The following is a 12756-nucleotide window of genomic DNA, read 5'->3' as shown; positions in this document are numbered from 1 at the left end:
TGTCTAAATCTAAGAAAATGGTGAAGAAAATGTTAATAATGCAGATTAAACAGAAAAGTGTGTTGGCACATCTTTTTTTTGGAGAGCTGGTTGTTAAATATTTACCAACACATCCCTGCTTCTAACCCACCTATCTTATTACTCTCTTTCACTGCTAAACTTCTTGAAAAACTTTTCTACAAAGAACCAATCTTGGTGCCATAGAATACATGGGTGGAGAATAGTTGGGTGGGGAAAGAATAGGCTCAAAAGAGATAAAATAACACCTAAAAGAAAAAGGAAAAAGAAAGCAAGGACATTTATAATTTAAGTCAGAGAACTTGAGATACAAATGGGAGTGAGAAGAGAGTATGTGGGTACAGATGAGCTATAAATTGTATACGCAAAATTAATCACAGGGACAAAAAAATTGACTTAGAGAACAAGGTGGATAAAATTCAAAATAAAATAAGTAAATGGAAGAAAATACAAGTCTAATAATTGTGATCTTAATTGAGAATGAGGGGACAGCTACATGGTGCAGTAGATAAAGCACCAGCCCTGGATTCAGGAAGACCTGAGTTCAAATCCAGCTTCTGACAATTGACACTTACTAGCTGTGTGACCCTGTGCAAGTCATTTAGCCCTCATTGCCCTGCAAAAAAAATAATAAATAAATTGAGAATGAATTAAAGAATACAAAGTCAAAAACAAAAGAGTGGCGAAATGTATAACAGAACAAAGCCAAGCAATTTACTGAACAGAAGAAATACATCTAAAAAATACACAGATTTGGGGCAGCTAGGTGGCACAGTGGATAGAGTACCGGCCCTGGAGTCAGGAATACCTGAGTTCAAATCCGACCTCAGACACTTAACACTAGCTGTGTGACCCTAGGCAAGTCACTTAATCCCAATTGCCTCACCCCAAAAAATATATAAAAAAATACACAGATTCACAATGAAAATGAGAAGTGAAAAGAACATTTTCTATGTGTAACAGCCCTCACCAAGACCCTGGGAATCATATGTATATATATATATTCCTTTTTCTTTTTTTGCGGGGCAATGATGGTTAAGTGACTTGCCCAGAGTCACACAGCTAGTAAGTGTTAAGTGTTTGAGGCTGGACCTGAACTCAGGTCCTCCTGAATCCAGAGCCAGTGCTTTATTCACTGTGCCACCTAGCTGCCCCTGGGAATTATATTTCTTATACCACTGTCCTTCTTAATGCTATACCAATCAAATAACTGAATAACATATTCTAAAGAGCAATAGGGCTCAAGAGGCAGCCCAAAGAGACCTACCCTGCAAATTTAGCCTAACCATTAGTGAAAAAAAGATGGATATTCAATAAAAAAGAAGTGTTTGAAACATTCTTTTGGGGGGCGGGGCAATGAGGGTTAAGTGACTTGACCAGGGTCATGCAGCTAGTAAGTGTCAAATGTCTGAGGCCGAATTTGAACTCAGGGCCTTCTGAACCCAGGGCTGGTGCTTTATACACTGCAGTACCTAGCTGCCCCCTGAAACATCCCTAAAAGAAATTATGTGCTTTAAAAACATTCCAGACAACAGGAATACAAGAGGGGGAAACAAATACAGCAACCAAGGACACAACAAGATACCAACAGAAATATGATTAAGAGACTTTCTAAATGTACACAACAAGACAAAGGTGAAAGCATTAGTCAAATAGGAAAAAAGGTGTAGAAAGAGGCCTGAAGCATCATGGACTAAACCACCTGATGCCCTCCCTACAGATGTTTACAAAAGAATAAGAGGGGAAAAAATCTTAATTCGAAAAAACATATTAGAGATAAACCTAACTCACAGAATTTTGTGAATAGATTAATAATCCAATAAAATGGAAAAAAAACTATAGATTTGATAGAAAAACAATACACTACAAAATGTTGCTTACAGGAGGTACTTTTTAAAAACAGACACACGCAGAATAAAAATGAAGGACTGGGGGGAAAAAATTGACTGCATCAGGTGAATCTAAAAAACCCTGGAGTTACAATCATGATATCAGACAAAGCAAAACCAAATATTTACAACATAAAAATGGATAAGCAAAGAAACTTCATTATGCAGAAAGGAACCACAGACAAAAGATGAAATCAGTATTAAACTTCTATGCTCCCAAATGACTTAGCATTGAAATTCACAAAGGAAACACTGAATGAACTACAAGAAAACTTAAACAGTAACACAACAGTGACAGAGATTTCAATATCCCTCTCTCAGTTATGGATAACAGAAAGATAAACAACAGGAAAAATAAAGACCTGAAAAAATTACTGTAGAAACTAGACCTAAAAGATGTACAGCTTCTTCTAAATGAGACCACTAAAGGATATATGTATTTCTCAGTACCACAAGGAATCTTTATAAAATTGATCGTGTACTAGGCTACAGAAGTATTGAAAGAAAATGTAGAAAGGCAGCAATTGTAAATATAGACCTTACAGACCATAATACAATAAAAATAGTAATTGGTTGAGGGACCATAAACAAAGCACACAGACACAAATGGGGATTCAACAATGAAATCCTAAATAATGAGTGAGTCAAAGAATGAATCATAAAAACAATATAATTATGTGAAAAAAATCATAATGATATCAAAATTTCTAATGTTCAGATAAAGCAGTCCTCAGGAAAAAAATAATATCTCTACGAGCATACATTAACAAAATAGATAAAGAGAGAATTAAGTAGCTGACTATGCATTTAAAAATTAGAAAGTCAATGAATAAACCTAAAATAAGCACAAGAAAGGAGATATTAAAAATTAGAGGAGAAATAAATAACCTGAAAAGAAACAAACATAAACAACCCTATAGAAATGACAAAAACTAAAAGTTGGTTATGAAAAAACGAAAAAGTTGATAAACCTTTATCCAGATAACTCAAAAGAAGACAAAATTAAAATAAACAAACCATCAACGTGATACCACAGAAGAATTTTTTCAAACTTTTAAAGAACAATCAATAGTCAACTGCATTTCTACAAATCCAAGAGACAATCACAGAAAAAGAAATCCCACTTCAAATCACAAATAACAAAATGTATAAAATATCTGGGGATCAATCCACCAAGGCACATAAAAGATTAGTATAGATCTAATTATGAAATGCTTCTTAAAGAAATCAAGAACAACACATGATGGGTCTGTGATAATATAATAAACATGACGATATTACCAAAGTTAATTTACAATTTTAATGAGATACCAATCAAATAATTAACGATATCCTTCATAGGACTTGATAAAATAACATTCATTTGGGTTTTTTTTTTTTTTTTGCGGGGCAATGGGGGTTAAGTGACTTGCCCAGGGTCACACAGCTAGTAAGTGTTAAGTGTCTGAGGCCGGATTTGAACTCAGGTACTCCTGAATCCAGGGCTGGTGCTTTAACCACTGCGCCATCTAGCTGCCCCAATAACATTCATTTGGAAAAACAAAAGATACAGAATATCAAGAGAAATAATAAATAGAGGTATGGACAAAGGGGAAATATCACTTCAAGAGATCAAACTATGTAAAAACTATATATAAAGCAGCAGGCATCAAAACCACCTGACACTGGTTAAAAAACAGAGAGGTAGAGGGCAGCTAGGTGGAACAGTGGATAAAGCACCAGCCCTGGATTCAGGAGCACCTGAGTTCAAATCTGACCTTAGACACTTGACACTAGCTGTGTGACTTTGGGCAAGTCACTTAACCCTCATTGCCATGCCAAAAAACAACAACAACAACAAAAACCCAGAGAGGTAAATCAATGGAACAGACTAGAGAAGGGAGAATAAGAAACAATGCCACTCAATTACCCAGTGTTTGATAAACAGGAAAACACAAATTACTTAGGAAATAACTCCCTATTTGATTTTTTTTAAAAAACTGATAGGAAAACTGGAAAGTAGTCTGGCAGAAATGAGGCTCCGACTAATACCTTACATTATGTTTCACAATACTTTCTAAATGTGTATGTGATTTTACTATTAAAAAATTAGAAGAGAAGCAGACCATAGATCACATCTATCAGTAAGAGATGGATTCTTTTTTTTTTTTTTTTGGTGAGGCAATTGGGGTTAAGTGACTTGCCCAGGGTCACACAGCTAGTAAGTGTCAAGTGTCTAAGGCCAGACTTGAATTCAGGTCTTCCTGACTCCAGGGCCAGTGCTGTCCCTAAGAGATGGATTCTTAACCAAAAAATAGACAGAGGCAATCACAAAAGATGAAATAGATAACTTTGAATACATGAAGCTGAAGAGCTTCTCCATAAAGAAAATTAATGCACCTAGGATAAGAAGAAAAAGTTATTGTGCTGTAAGAAATGTTGATGGGGATGGTTTCAGAAATACCTGAGAAGGTTTATATGCACTGGTGCAAAGTGAAGTGAGCAGAACCAGGAGAACATTATACATGGTAATGGAAACACTGTACAATGAGGAACTATGAATGACTTAAGTTATTCTGATCCACCACAACTCCAAAAGACTCATGATATAAATACTATTTAAACTACCTCCAGATAGAAAACTGATGGATTCATGTTTTTTCTTTATTTTTCTTTCTTTCCCTGCCCTGGAACATGGCTAATGTGGAAATATGTTTTCATGACTTCATATGTATGACGGGTATTATATTTCTTGCCTTCTCACTGAGTGGTAGAGGGGCCAGATAATTTGGAACTTGAAGTAAAAATAAAATTAAAAAATAAAGGAGTATATTAAAATAAAGGAAAGCAGTCAAATGAAAAAAATTTATATCAAATTTCTCTGATGAGGGTTTAGTACACAAGGTATATAGACAATATGATATATATGCATATATATATACACACATACATATTCATACACAAACATATATATGAACAAAAGCCATTTCCCAATAGATAAGTACTCAAAGGATATGAACTATTTTCAAAAGAAGAATTGAAAACTATTGACCTCCACATTAAAAAGGGTTCAAATTGCTAATAATAAGAGAAATGAAAATCAAAACAATCTCAAAGTTTTACTTAGCACCCTGAAAATAGGCAAAAGATGATAAAAGATGGGAATAGTCCATACTGAAGGGGTTGTGGAATGATAGGCACATTAGTGCATTGTTGGTGGAGCTGTGACTCAGTATAACTATTGTGGAAAGGAATTTGGAATTACACAAATAAAGTGATGAAAAAATCCAAACACTTTGATCCAGCAATTCCATTATTATGCTTATAACCCAAGGAGCTAATGATAAAAAGAAAGTCCCCAAATACACCAGAATATAAGGAGGACTTTTTGAGAGAGTAAAGAACTGGAAAAAAGTGCATGCCCATCAATTGGGGGATGACTAAACTAATTGTAGTACATGAATATTACTCTGCTATAAAAATGGTGAATGTGATAGATACAGAAAACCATGGAAAGATCTCTGCATTGATAGAGTGAAATCCGCAGAGCCAAGAAAACAATGTAAACAATAACTATAACAATATAAATGGGAAAAACAACCACAAAAATATCAAAAGTGAATCTTGCAGAATTATAAAGAATAAGCACGTGTAAGAAATGATGAGCAGGAGGAGTTCAGAGAAACCTGGAGGGTCTTGCATGGGCTGATGATGAGTGAGATGAGCAGAACCAGAAGAACATTGTACACAGTATCATCAACATTGAGTGTTGATCTACTGTGATGGACTATATTCTTCTCACCAATGCAATGGTACAGAAGAGTTCCAGGAAAAAAAAAGAACTGTGGAGTATAGATGCTGAATGAACCATACTATTTCTTTTGGTTTTGGTGCTGTTGTTTTTCTATTTTGAGGTTTATATATATATATATATATATATATATATATATATACCAGATTGCCTGGTGTCTAGGGGAGGGGGAGGGAGGGAGAAAAATCTGAAATTGGAAAGCTTGTATAAACAAAAGTTGAGAACTATCTTTATGTGTAACGGGAAAAAAATAAAATACTTTATTAATTAAAAAAATAAATTAAATTTAAAAAAAGAATAAGCACAGCCTGAAATACAAGCCATGAGAAGACACCTTCATCCTCTCATCCTTCCCCTTTGCAGAGGTGGTAGGTCCACCCATGTTATACATTATACCTTGCACATATTTCCAGACTTTTCTGATATGTTGATACTGATTTTTTTCTCTTCCATTTTATTTCATCTTAAAAAATACTAGTTCTTCATGACTAATATAGAAATATGTTTATCATGATTGTACCATATAACCTTTATCAGATTGCTTGCTGTCTTGGGGAGGGAGGAGGGAAGGGAGGAGGAAAGGGAGGAAGAGAGAAAAATGTGAACTCAAAATCTTACAAAAATAAATGTTGAGGGGGCAGCTAGGTGGTGCAGTAGATGAAGCACCAGCCCTGGATTCAGGAAGACCTGAGTTCAAAATACGGCCTCAGACACTTGACACTTACTAGCTGTGTGACCCTGGGCAAATCACTTAACCTGCATTGCCCCACCACAAAAAAAAAAAAAGAAAGAAAAAGAAAAGAAAAAGAAAAAAAAGTAGGGGCTGGGCTGTGGGTCATATCAGCTTTAGGGGCAGCTAGGTGGCACAGTAGATAAAGCACCAGCCCTGGATTCAGGAGGACCTGAGTTCAAATCAGACCTCAAACACTTGACACTTACTAGCTGTGTGACCCTGGGCAAGTCACTTAACCCTCATTGCCCTGCCAAAAAAAAGTAATAAAATAAATAAATAAAATAAATAAATAATAGGATTTTTTTAAATGTTGAAAACTATCTTTACATGTAATTGGAAAAAATAAATAGAATACTATTAAAAATACTAGTTGTTTTATGAGATGGCTCTCTGAGATGGAGAGGGAAAACTATGGTGATGTAAAAAAAACCAAAATATATAAATAAAAATCTATTTAAAAAAATAAATAGGGGCAGCTAGGTGACGCAGTGGATAAAGCACCAGCCCTGGATTCAGGAGTACCTGAGGTTCAAATCCAGCCTCAGACACTTGACACTTACTAGCTGTGTGACCCTGGGCAAGTCACTTAACTCCCATTGCCCCACCCCAATAAATAAATAAATAAATGAGAGGATAGGAACTCCCAGAAATTCTGGATGCCATTTTGGCAAAAAACAAAAACAAAACAACAACAACAACAACAAAACAGGCTTATACCATAGACCATAATAATTTCCAAATGCATAGGATAGGTACTAGACCTAGAATTTCCTTGCCAACATCTAGGTAAGAAAACTCTAACAATAGGGTCCCAAAGCTGTTATTATGTGTCTGTTATTAGGTTGGACTTAAACCCAACATAATAGCTCTCTGGCTATTATGCCATAATACCTTGAAGTATGGATGAGGATATAAATTTTTTAAAAATCACACAATGAAGAAGTTGGTTGAAAATGGATTATGTATCTTAGAGTAGCCCTGACATTCACCTCACATCCTACCAGAGTGGCAAAAATGACAGAGAATCAAAGTGACAGTTGTTGGAGATACTGCAGGAAAACAGGCACACTGGTGCACTGTTGCTAGATCTGTGAATTAGTCTCCCCCCCCCCATTACAGAAAGCAATTTGGAGGTATAACTCAGAAACCACTAAACTGCACTAAACTAAACCTTTTGATCTAGCCACTTCCCCAAGGAAATCAAATAGAGTGGGAAGGAATCCATGTGTACGAGGATGTCATGGCAAAAATCTGGGATTCAAGAAGGTATGCATCAACTGGTGAATGGCTCTGTGGATTGTGTTATATGAATGTACTGTGGGAAGTGATGAGTGGCATGATTTCAGAAAAAAAATGGGAAGATTTATGGGGCTTGATTCAGAGTGGGGCAAGCAGAGCCAGGAGAAGAATCCATACAGTGATAACAACATTGTGAAAGACATAAGGGCCCTGATCAATGTAGTGACCAAGGTCTATGCCAGAGGACCAACCATGAAGCATGCTATCTACCTCCTTAACAGAGAGGTAATGGTCTCAATTGTCAAGTGAGTCAAACATTTTCAGATATGAACAAATAGCCATTTCTCAGCAGATAAGCTTTTAAAAGATATGAAAAAACAGTTCTCAAAAGAATTGCAAAATATTCCCAACTACATGAAGGAATGCTCCAGATCACTAATAATAAGAAAAACACAAATCAAAACAATATTGGAGGGGATGTAGAATGATAGGCATGCTCCAACATTGTTGGTGGAGCTGTGAATTGGTCCAGCTATTTTGAAAAGCAATTTGGAATTAAACAAATAAAATTACTAAAATGTCTATAGCTTTTTAACCAGAGGTGCCATCACTGGGCTTATACCCCAAGGAAGCATTTGATAAGGAGAAAGTCCCCATTTACTACAAAATATTTATAGCAGCACTTTTTTCCCCCTGGTAGCTAAGAATTCAAAACAAAGTAGATGCCCATCAATTGAGTAATGGCTAAACAAGCTGCCATACATGAATGTCATGGGATGTGCTATAAGATATGATGTGTGTGATGAATACAGGGAAGCATAGAAAGATCTATACGAACTGATGTAGAGTCAGGTAAGCAGAGCCAAGAAAACAATGTACGTGGTAACTACAGTGTAAACGGAAAGAACAGTCACACACCAAAAAAATTAAAAGTAAATGTAACAAAATTATAAAGTTCAAACAGAACTCCAATGAGAAAATGTGAGGGCACTTATATGTTCATATGGATATGGACTATTTGTGTCCAACCTGGGGTAGAGCCTTCCAAGCTCATATGGGTCTGATCAGCCAGTCAGACATACTGTACCTTGACCCTGACATAAGTGATGTCATTCTGGTCCCCTTCTAGCACAAAGGACAACAACCAATGAGAGAACACCCTCAACCTACCCCTTCATGGAGGTAGGAGGTCCACAGGTGTCACACATTGTATATGATTTTGAACTCTTCTTACATATTAATCATTAGTGTTGATTTTTTTTACTCTCTAAAAAATACTATGCTATATGGGATAGCTGTCTGGGATGGGAAAATGAGGAATATTTGCAATAACTAATGTAAAGAACAGAAAAAAATAATAAAAACTCATTTATAAAAAGAAACTACTTATGGTATTTGTCAAGGAGAGTGCAAAAATACCAAAATTGGTATTTTTACCAAAAATTATTTTAAAATGAAAAGGTAAATAAATATTTTGGAGTTTGATGCTTTGAGATTTTAATTCTCATTTTCTCATTTGAGTACTGGTATTAGGGACTATTAGTAAATAATGAAAAATTTCAAAAATCGTTCACAGGTGTAGATCACAGGTGTAGAAATTGAAGCTAATTGGTGAGAACGTTGTTCTTTCTTATCCTTTGAGTCATAGACGTAACATCAAGGTGCAGCAGGGCCAGACACCAGCCCATTGTGTGACTGACTTTATAACTGTCAAAATGGTTTCTTGCTCACAGCAGTTCCAGAAAGCAATTACACGTGAAGCTTTCATAGTTGGCATTTCAACTTTTAAAAATAATTCCTCTGGTGTTTCATTTCCAGAAATTTCCATCCCCAGAATATTAATGGGCTTTTATTTCCCATTCTAACATGTTTTGCCTTCCAATGTGAGAAAGCTGTTCTGGCTCCATGCATGCATTCATTCATTTAATCGAGCATCTGCACAAAGCGTATGCTGCAGCATTGGGAAACTCTTGTCTGATCCTGCCAAATGAGGAACCGAATTTGAACCTAACAGGCGTTCTCTCTCCAGACCAAACCTGAGCTTTTTTTCCTTTCCCTGCAGCTGGCCAGACCCTGCTTCATGTCTATCACCAGGAATAAGCAAATCTTAAGTGTCAGGTTCACTGGTATTTTTACAGACAAAACCAAGCAATGCCCATCAATAATATATTTTGCTCCTGTTTTTTGTTCATCAAAAGCATACAATGAATCATAAGAACCGGATGATTCCAGTAAGCAAGGATCAGAACCGTGGGCAGTGATGTGTGCACAGAGGTGACCAGGTGACCTTTCTCCACCAAAGAAGCAAATTCAGACTAGGCGCTGTTTCCCCTGACAACCTAGAGCTGACGTGACAACCCCCTCGGGAGACAAGAGGCAGATTAGGGGTTGTAAGAAATAAATGCCTTTTGGTAGTAAAACGTCTGCAGATGCACCAGTCAGGCTGGCCTGAGTCCATGAACACAGACAGGGCTGGTAATCACTGCACAAGATCCGACAAGATTTCAAATACTCAGGTATTATAAAACATCTCCTGATAATAATCCTTCTTCAATCACATCCCTACAAACATGTATTAACCTAATAGAATCAGAGAAGATTGATGAACTGAATTTGCATTAAAAAAATTAGAATGCCAACAAATAAACCTAAAATAAGCACACCAAAATATTAAAAATGAGAGGGGAAATAAATTAGAAACAAACATCATCATAGAAATGATAAATAAAACTAAAAGCTGGTTCTTTTAAATGACTAATGAAATGGATAAACCCTTAGCTAATCTGATTTAAAAGATGGCAGAAAATCAAATCAACCAAATACAAGGTGAAATCACAACAAAACCAGCAGAAATACAAAGGATAATGAGAACATATTACGTGCAATTATATGCTAACAAAACTGTGAACACAAAAGAAATAGAGGATACCTTCAAAAATAAAAAAAAAACCAAAGTCTCAGGAGACCAGACAGAGATCTTAAATAACCCAATCTCAGGAAAGGTAATAGATCTAGCTGTAAAAAGCAACTACCAAAGGGGAAAACAACCTCTTGGTCCTGATGGATTTATAGGAGAATACTATCAAGCTTTTACATAACAATTAGTACCCACACTTCACAAATTATTCTCAAAAATTGAAAAAGAAAGCACCCTACCAGGATCTTTTTATGAGACAAATATCATCCTAAATACCTAAACCAGGAAAATGAAAAACACAAAAGAAAAATTATAGGCCCATATCATTAATACATATTGACTCAAAAATTTGAAATAAAATGTTGCCAAACAGAGACTGCAGCAATTTATCCAAAAAAAATCATTCAATATGACCGAGTAGAATTTATACCAGGGATGCAAGGATGGTCCAATATTAGGAAAACAATCAACATGATTAATCATATTAAAAACCTAAATTTCCAAAACCACATTTCATTAAATCATTTCAGTAAATACAGAAAAAGCCTCTGGAAAAAAATGCAGCAATCTTTTGTGCCAAACCCCAACAGAGTATAGGCTTTGAGAGACAATATTTAGGATCACAAAAAAACCATTTACATTGCTTACTAAGATGTCCGTCCCTTTGACCAGAGACTCAATTATGGGACTTATTCCCTGAGGAAGCCATCAAGAAAGAAGTCCCCATATACACCAAAATATTTATAGAAGCGTTTTTTGTGATAGTATCGAATTGGAAATAAAATCAATGCCAATCATTGGTACATGCATGTCATGGTATATTACTGTGCTATGAAAAATGATGTATGTGATGCATACAAAGAAGCATGGAAAGATCTCCATGAACTGATGCAAAGTAAAGTGAGTAAATCCAAGAAGATAATCTGCCTAGTAACTACAACCATCTCAATGGAAAGAATAATGACACATCAAAAAATCAAAAGTGAATGGAGCAGAATGATAAAGATCAAATGAGACCCGAATGAAATGATATGAGAAGCCCCCCCCCCCCCAACCAACCCTTTGGGGAGGTGGGAGGGCCACAGGTGGCACCCAATGCACAGGTTTTTGGACATTTTCAATGGAGTAAGCAGTTGTGCCAATTTTTTCCCCTCTCTAAAAAAATACTATTTCTTATGTAGGATGGCTCTGTGGAAGAGGGAAGGGTGAAGGATACATGGAATGATTAGGATGATATAAGAAAGAGAAAATATCAATAAAAACTTATTTAAAATATTACCCAATGCAGAATAGGACCCTGAAACTCCTGATAGAAAAAGTGAGTTCCTCTAAGAGACTCCTTTTATGAAACCAATATTGTCCCAATATACAGATAAATAGAAATCAAATAGATAAAAAAAAGACGGACTCCAACAAACCTGGGATTCCGGCTTCTGCTTCCTAGCAAAATCCATCACCTGTTTAGAACCTCTATGCACACTGACGCATGAGCTGTGTGGCTGTCCTGTTTCCTGTAACCATGGCAACGAGCTCTCTTGCTTCCCAGGGAAAAGGTTTCGTAATCGAAATGAAATCTAATAATTTAAAAGCCTCGTTCTGAGAAGGGGTCCGTGGGCTTCTCCACTGGGCTGCTGAAGGGGGCCATGACACAAGAGGTGTGGAACCCCTGTTTTAGAATCATTGACTTGAGGGGTCTTAGAGGCACCTTAAAAATCATTTTACACAACCTGTTGCCTCCCCTGCACCCCCAAACCATTAAGGAAGTGGGTAAAAACACACAAATAAGGAAAAATGTGAAAGAGGACCTGGATGAATGAAAGGGGGCTGCATGGACCCTGCTGATGACTAGTTTCAAGAGGTCTTTCTTTAGGTGTGGCTGTTGAGGAATCTTGCCCATGAGATCCAGGACCTAAACAGTACAGACCCAGGACAGAGAGAGGAGTGCTTTCTGACCTTCAAAATATTCAGAGAGTGGCTATAAACATATTTCAAGGCTTGCTCTCAACCAGAAGAGTCTGAGAATCCCCTCTGAGAATTGTCTTGAGAGCCAATTTATATTCCCACTAGAAACCTGCTTTGGATTCCTTTATTCTCTCAGACTCCTGGGACCCCAAATCATATGTATTGAGTAATCAACAATCAACTTAGGGGCCAGGTACATGGTTTGGGA

The 12756-nt window shown here is 36.4% G+C and overlaps 1 protein-coding gene across 1 annotated transcript in view; it reads right to left on the bottom strand.

Annotated features, from left to right (window-relative positions):
- The window catches only part of LOC122733457 (melanoma-associated antigen B10-like), a 39220-nt gene extending 27093 nt beyond the window's left edge, over window positions 1–12127 (bottom strand). Inside the window, exon 1 of the mRNA XM_043973887.1 lies at window positions 12005–12127. The gene's annotated coding sequence lies outside the window, so the exon portion shown is untranslated. The remainder of the gene's footprint in view (window positions 1–12004) is intronic.
- Between the last annotated feature and the right edge of the window lie 629 nt (window positions 12128–12756).

The sequence above is a fragment of the Dromiciops gliroides genome, chromosome X (assembly GCF_019393635.1).
Source record: "Dromiciops gliroides isolate mDroGli1 chromosome X, mDroGli1.pri, whole genome shotgun sequence".
Classification (NCBI taxonomy): domain Eukaryota; kingdom Metazoa; phylum Chordata; class Mammalia; order Microbiotheria; family Microbiotheriidae; genus Dromiciops; species Dromiciops gliroides.
Note: the sequence above shows the minus strand (reverse complement) of the source record. Positions and strands in the feature narration are given on the sequence as shown.